At 35.4% G+C, this 7,352-nt stretch overlaps 1 long non-coding RNA gene across 1 annotated transcript; it reads left to right on the top strand.

Annotated features, from left to right (window-relative positions):
* Positions 1 to 754: 754 nt before the first annotated feature.
* Positions 755 to 4,465, top strand: LOC145630961 (uncharacterized). The gene is made up of 3 exons (XR_014112313.1): positions 755 to 823; positions 3,996 to 4,267; positions 4,367 to 4,465. It is a non-coding gene; the product is annotated as an uncharacterized LOC145630961 (long non-coding RNA).
* Positions 4,466 to 7,352: the final 2,887 nt, after the last annotated feature.

Below are 7,352 nucleotides of genomic sequence, written 5' to 3'. Positions count from 1 at the left end.
CGCAAGTAGCAAGGATCACAATCCTGTTCTTGGTAATGTCACATATTATGGGGCTATAAAATCGATAATTGAGGTCGATTATTGGAGTGCATTTAGTGTTGTGTTGTTTGAGTGTGATTGGTTCCATGTGGAAGTAGATGATTATGGACTCACTCGGGTTAATTTTAAGAAATTGTGTTCTAAAGATGATCCTTTTGTCTTGGCATCACAAGTGCATCAAGTGTTCTACACTCAAGACGACCTTGAAGACGATTGGCATTATGTGCACAGAAATTTGCCAAGAGACTTTTTTTATGCCGAGGGGCAATCTGAACACACATATATGAATGAAGTTCGTGAACCCGCAGAGGATGTAATTCCGGCTACAGATAATGATGTACACCAAAGTTGGTGTAGAGAATCTGCTTATGACAAAGTTGAGGTGCCTGTTGGCCGTGAAATGAGAGATCATAATCACGAAGAAAGTTCCGATATAGATGACACTGATTGAGATTGGATGGAACCGTCAAAGTGACATGCATGTTTAGATCTTTTTTTTTTATGTATAATAATTGTCCTTCTTTTGCACTTATTATTTGGATTTGACAAACTATTATTGAAGTGTTCTATTTTTCTGTTTGAACATGTTTTCTTATGAAATAGATAAGTTAATTGTTAAATTTAGTGTTGTGCTACAGAATTTACTCTAACCTTTATTTAAATACTTTAAATTTATTTGAGGTTTGATATGATAGTGACAGTATTTACATTTGACAGTTTTGAGCTATGTGGTATCTTGGTGCTCCGGTGCTTTTAGGTGCTTTTTCTGTGCTCAAGTGCTCAGGTGATATGACCCACTCTTTCTGTGCTCATTCTATGTTGTTTCTGTGCTCAAGTGCTTTTTTCAGGTTATGTATGTGCATATTGGCTTTCATATTTTTTTTGTTTATGTATATCAGCTACATATCACAGTTATTATAATTTTTTTGGACCAAGTGGTCTTCAGCTACATGCCTTGAGCTACTACAGTCTGTATTCTTGGCTTATTACCTAGTTTTCGTTGTGATTTAAATGTATTATAGTGAGTTTGATAAGGATTATACAGGGCAGGTTGTAGCCAATTCAAGGCTCAGAAACATTTGTCACTCTATGAACTTGATCTTGGTCCTAGCATGTCTCAGTAGTCAGAACCATGATTTAACAAAGTACCAATCACTCAACATGTACCTCAAACTATTAGTTGATTAGAGTTGAGTATAAGGTGATCATAGTATTATGTATACTGAAATTTGCATTGCATTGCTCTTTCTGACAAATAATATGATTTTATACAATTAGGTGCTCAGGTGCCTTTTCTGTGCTCAAGTGCTCAGGTGATATGCATGCTCTTTATGTGCTAAAGTGCTTTTATTAATAATTGTATGGAATTGTGTTATTTTTATTACCTTTGACTCAGTCTTGGGTCAGTCAGGTGAATATAAAGTCAGGGCTGATAGTCCTATGCTCTAAACCCAAACTGATATGAGCTGAATTTTTACTTTGCTTGATCTGATTAGCTACGAGGGAAAGTTCATATATGACTAGCTAATTGATTAGCTAACTGATATTGACTTCACATAAGAAACTAAGCACAGAAACTGAGAAACTTAGCACCTGACTACAGATTTGAGCACCTGAGAAACTGAGCACAGAAAGAGCAACTCAGCACCTGACTTCACATAAGAACTAGGACATACAGGCCAACTAACCACCATAAGAATTCAGACTATTAGCAAGATTTATTTACCTCAGACTCGGCTTTATTAAAATTGCTATTAATCTGAGGTAAAGTAATCTTGCTAATACTCAAGTATAGCCAGCTATATGTAAGGACTCAGCCTAAACCGGATGTTCGCTTTACTTATGCTAGAAGGATTAGGAAATAACTAGAAGTTAGAAGTTGTTGAGCTGTCAGGTGGTTAAATTCAGTTTTGGGGAGAAGGGTAGATTGGTAATCTCAGGGAAAGTTTGTTAGGAGTTTGTTATTGTAGGCTGGCATGCTTAGGGAGTGCTGAAGTTTGTTTATGGCTTAATTTTGGGGTATTAATAGGGAATGAGGGAAAGGGGAATGTATCAAAGAAATTAATTAAGAAAGTTGTTTTGGGAGAGCTCCTTCCTCTCAAAAGAAGGTTGTATTGTTGGATACTCTGTTCAATAATACTACTAACATTCCCTTGATTGCCTCTGTTTCTGTCATTTACAGCTTGCTTCCTCACTGATCTTTTACTATTCTGTAGCACTATAATCACGCAATGTAATACATTGAATCTATATTAGTAGGAATAGGAGGATAGTGCTCATATATGACTAGCTAACCGATATTGCATGCATTAAGTTCAAACTAAAGGTTTTCTCCCTACATGGATCAGATGCAGACATTGCTTGATCTGATTAGCTACGAGGGAAAGTTCATATATGACTAGCTAAATGATATTGCATGCATTGACAGCTTATTACCTTTGTTCTGCAGAATTATGCATGCATGTCATAGGACCTAAGCTGAATTATCTATATTTGCATATATTTGCATTCAAGTCCTGGATAATTATGCATGCATGTCATAGGACCTAAGCTGAATTATCTATATTTGCATATATTTGCATTCAAGTCTTGGATAATTATGCATGCATGTCATAGGACCTATGCTAAATTATCTATATTTGTGTTGAATTATCCAGGATTACACTTCACAGAGCATATATTTGCATTCAAGTAAATATTCAGAGCACTCTTTTCCTGTTTGGTGCACCAAACTTTAACCTGTTGAAAAGCACCCAAGATGCAATGGATCCATAATGAGCTGTCAATCTGGAGTGCTTTAAACTATTTCACTAACTATGATATTAGCCTTTTTTCAAAGACATGCCAGCAACTAATTTCATCACAGATTCCTTCATCCTTTTTCTTTGGTGTGAGTGTGTGGGTTTTGGTTTTTTTTTTTGGGGGGGGGGGGGGGTGGTGGCGGCGATCCTCAAGGGATCACCACATATGAAAATTTAAATGACTTAGATCAAGTTCACTTCAAGAAACAGTTGTCTAAGTTCCATCTCCCAATTTCTTTCCATAATAAATTTCTGTTCGCTATTTCCTACTAGTAGAATTCACCATGATCATCAAGTTTATTTCCAGAAATAGTTCTCAATGTTTCATCTCCCATTTTCTTTTCTATCATTTATTACTGTTGTGATATTTCCTACTAGTAAAACCTAAGCTTTTACACTGAGGCCAATCTGAGAAGAGATCTGCCACAAGAGAACTTCAAGCTTTAACATTGTACACCATCACCAGATTCAACACCACTCAATAAGGATATCGCAGCAGGATGGGTCAGTACAGCCCTGCCTGGTGATGACATGTAGCCTCGTCACTTGTAACTTACAAAACTGTCCTGGGTCCTATGACATGCATGCATAATTATCCAGGACAGGTTAAAGTTTTGTGAGAGATCCCCACCCCCCGCCAAAGTGTTGGACTCACGAAGGACAGTTTTGTGAGAGATTACTAAATGTAGTTCATTGCAGAATTAAGTACATTAACCTTACTCAAGGAACAATAAAATATGCTTTTTCTAGTGAACTACATAACATTGTTGCATGCTTAATACGAAGTATATATGTGATTGCATTTCCTGCATTCAAAGAAGCAGTAAGGTATGAGAATCAAGTGGGAACTTGATGGTAGAAAATTAGAGATCCCACCCTCTCTACTAAGAGGTTGGAGGTTCAATTCCCATCACCCCAACCTGTCAAATAATCAACTTCTGGTAATATCTCAACTGGTGTATATACCTTGCATAATATAAACTAAGTTTTGCTTACTTAGAGCTTTTTTTTTAGTTGGTTTTTGGATTACTTATCAGACTATCAGGTTAGTATATAAATATAACAGAGAATTCTGAATTTTGTGTCACTTGTGTTGACTGCTGAGTTTTTGTTCCGGTGGAATTTCTAACTGACTGCCTTGTGTGTTCTTTGTAGGAAGAAAGATTTAGATGGCAGAATATGAGAAACTTAGACAAAAAAATATAGAACAAAATAGAATCAGGATGAAGGATTTAGGGGTTACATCCATGGCTTATGAAATGAAACAGTCGATGAAGGGATCGAAACAAACGAATAAAAGGAAGAAGGTGACTAAAGATACTGACGAGTATACACCTGATGAAGAGGGTGAACTGAACCACTCAAGTGAAGAGGATGAAAATGAGATAAGGAAAAATGCTGTAAACTTGAGATCTCGTTCAAAGAAGGTGGTAAATTTTTTTTTTTACAACTTAATTTTGTGAATCATAACTGTTCAAAAATCATGTAATACTTGTTTAATGATTCTCGTGAATACTTAATTTCAGGTTGTGGCATTGAGAGGGAAGATAACCACAAACACTAAGGACACGACATGTGTCTCTTCAGTACCAATGGCTAATCAAATTAAGATGCATCTTCAAGACACCGAGAGACAACAATCAGATCAAAAATTAGAAGGGAGAGATTCAACACAAAGAAAAATCCAATTGGGCAAGTCTACTGCACAGAAAAAATCAGGAATCCATAATCAGCAAGAGAAAGAGGTTGGGATTGGGAATGGTATCTAAACTAAGACAGGGCAGAGTAAGACAGTGGTTGCCCCTGGTTCACTTAGTGCTTATAGGCAAATGCAAACACAGTTACGTGAAAAAGAGAGGAGAGCAAAACAAAGTGATTTATTACTACGACGACAACTACGACCTGTTAACATGAGTAGTTCACAGCCTGTTAACATGGCTAGTTCAGATTGGCATTTAGGGAGTTCACAAGCACAAAGTTTTTCACAACCACAAAGATTTGGACATGGCTTACAGGAAGATTATGAGAATCATATGGGTTCAAATGAACGCATTTTGGAACAATATGACGATGAAGAAGATGCTTTTAGTGAGGATTTGAGTACTCTTACCCCTGAGGAGCTAGGAATAATGCAAAATGTACCACTAATGAATCAAGAGCAAGAAAGTGAACAAATAGGTAATGATCACTATCACTCCATTCTAAATATTTTAAGATAGATATGTTAAGAGCAATATATGATTTTAATGACTTTGTCGAGTTAATATTCATGTAGCACCTCCAAAAAGTAAGCGAACTAGAGGACCAACTATGTGTAAAGATGTCCATGAATGGACATTAGAGGAGCGTAAGCCTATTCTTCTTAATGAAATGGGATAGCCTATTGGTCCCGATGATAAGACTGTGAATACATTTACAAGATTCTTAGGGACTTTAGCTTGTAATTCTTCTCTAGCACCGTTGAACAAGATTAGTTGGCATTATGTTCCAGACAAGGAACAAATTTGGAGTTACGTGAAGGTATGCACCTTTTTTTTTAAATGGTGTGATTTGATTAGTTTATGTGCTATTATATGTCAAGTGGCTGACTGTAGGGAATAAATTCAAGCGTTAACCCCTAACTTGAACCCCACTGTGATCATACACCAAAGTACGGTGGCGTCCAAAAGGGAAGAAGATAGAGCAAAAGAGTCGCCAACAAGTTTTAGGAACTTGTAAACCGTTCACAGGGTGAAGGTTACACCCCTTAACGATCCAAGAGATCGTCAACTCCACAAGGTCTAGAACCAAATAAGGGTTCGGGGATGAAGGTACAAATCCAACCTAAAAGAGATTGAACCTGCCCTAATAATAGGCCTCTACTTTCTTCTGATCGTATTCATGTGCGTTTTTTGACTAACATACAATCAATAGGATTAACCCTAAACCTGTTCATCTATGTTGGTTGAATTTAATGCACAAACAAAACTATTATTGGCGATCACTTGAATTATAATCAAATTAACCCTAACAAGATTATTAATTATCTTATTAAGCGTGATTACAATTATTAAATTCCCTTTAAACATACATAAAAGGTGTGATCAAGCAATAACAATAAATAATATCAAGCAACATAATAATAATCATCATGATAATAACAATCATAACAATAATCATATTAATAATTATAATCATAATCATATTAATAATAATCAAAATAATTATCATAAATAAAATAATCATCATCAAAATAATAATATTCATGATATTCATAATCATCATAAATTATAACAATTATAATCATAATCATGTTCATGTTAATATTAAAGTATAATAATAGCAGGATCCTAAGCATGATACTAACAAGATTAATAACAAATTAAATCCTAGCATGTTACTAAGCAATAAAAATCAAATCTTTAACCCTAACATGATACTAACGATCATAAATATTGGAAGAAAATAAAAGCCATCATAACAATCATATTTAAAATTAAAATTACCCTAGACATGATACTAGGAATCTAAATAACAATCTAAACATGTTTTCTACATCATAACATTAATAAATCAATTAAAAGTACTTACTTTGATGCCTCGTACCTCTTTCTAATAACAAAATACACACGTTAGTAACTTCAAGGAAAATATAAAATCAAACAATTAAATTAAATAATTGAAAGAGAGATTTGGGACCAAACCCTCAGAAATTAAACCTTTCACGTCTAGGGCGAAGGCAACTTCGAATATGGCTAGGTTTTTCTAGATTTTGTGAATGCGGAATTTTGTATCTAAAAGCAAGTTTAGAAAAGAGAGAGTGAGATATGGTGAATGATTAAAAGAGAATGAGAGAATTGATGATTGCGAATGAAAACTGGTTGTAGGTGAATATCATTGAAAACTGATTGTTGATGAATGAAAACGGAGTTTTTAATACGTTATTTATAGAGAAAATCAGCCAAAAAGATAAAATTAACAAAACAGAGCATTGGCGCAACTGAAACAGAGCTGGCGCCATCGCTGGCTGATTGGCGCCAGGCGCCAACACTAGCGTCAAGCGCCAGGCGCCAATGCCTGGCGTCAGACGCTAGTCCAGTTTTTGACGCGTTTTCTAAAATCAGATAAATTTTGCCGTACTGGAGGATAAAATAGTATCTTTTCCTCAAAAAAGTTTTTTGATTTTAATTAAAACTCTGAAAAGTCAACAAAAGTCAATTTATCAATGCTAATTGAATTAGGAATGAAAAGAACCTTCTAGAATAATCTAGAAGACTAAAACCATTCCTAATTGCATTAGGAATGATAAATCATATTAGGCCCTCCCCTAGATCATTGGGCCGCATATAAGGCTCAAACCGGGCCCAGTTTAGTAATTTGGCCATAACTTCCTCAATATTCATCGAAATTGGGCTTATAATATATCGTTGGAAAGCTCTTTGCAAGCCCCATCCAACTACACTATTATTGGATCCATATCATGGACCAACCAAATTGGATTGGATGTTTTCTTAAAAATAAGTTTTCAAAAAC

Source organism: Chenopodium album, chromosome 5, assembly GCF_948465745.1.
Source record: "Chenopodium album chromosome 5, dcCheAlbu1.1, whole genome shotgun sequence".
Classification (NCBI taxonomy): domain Eukaryota; kingdom Viridiplantae; phylum Streptophyta; class Magnoliopsida; order Caryophyllales; family Amaranthaceae; genus Chenopodium; species Chenopodium album.
The sequence above is the reverse complement of the archived record's forward strand: the minus strand, read 5'-3'. Positions and strand labels throughout refer to the sequence as shown.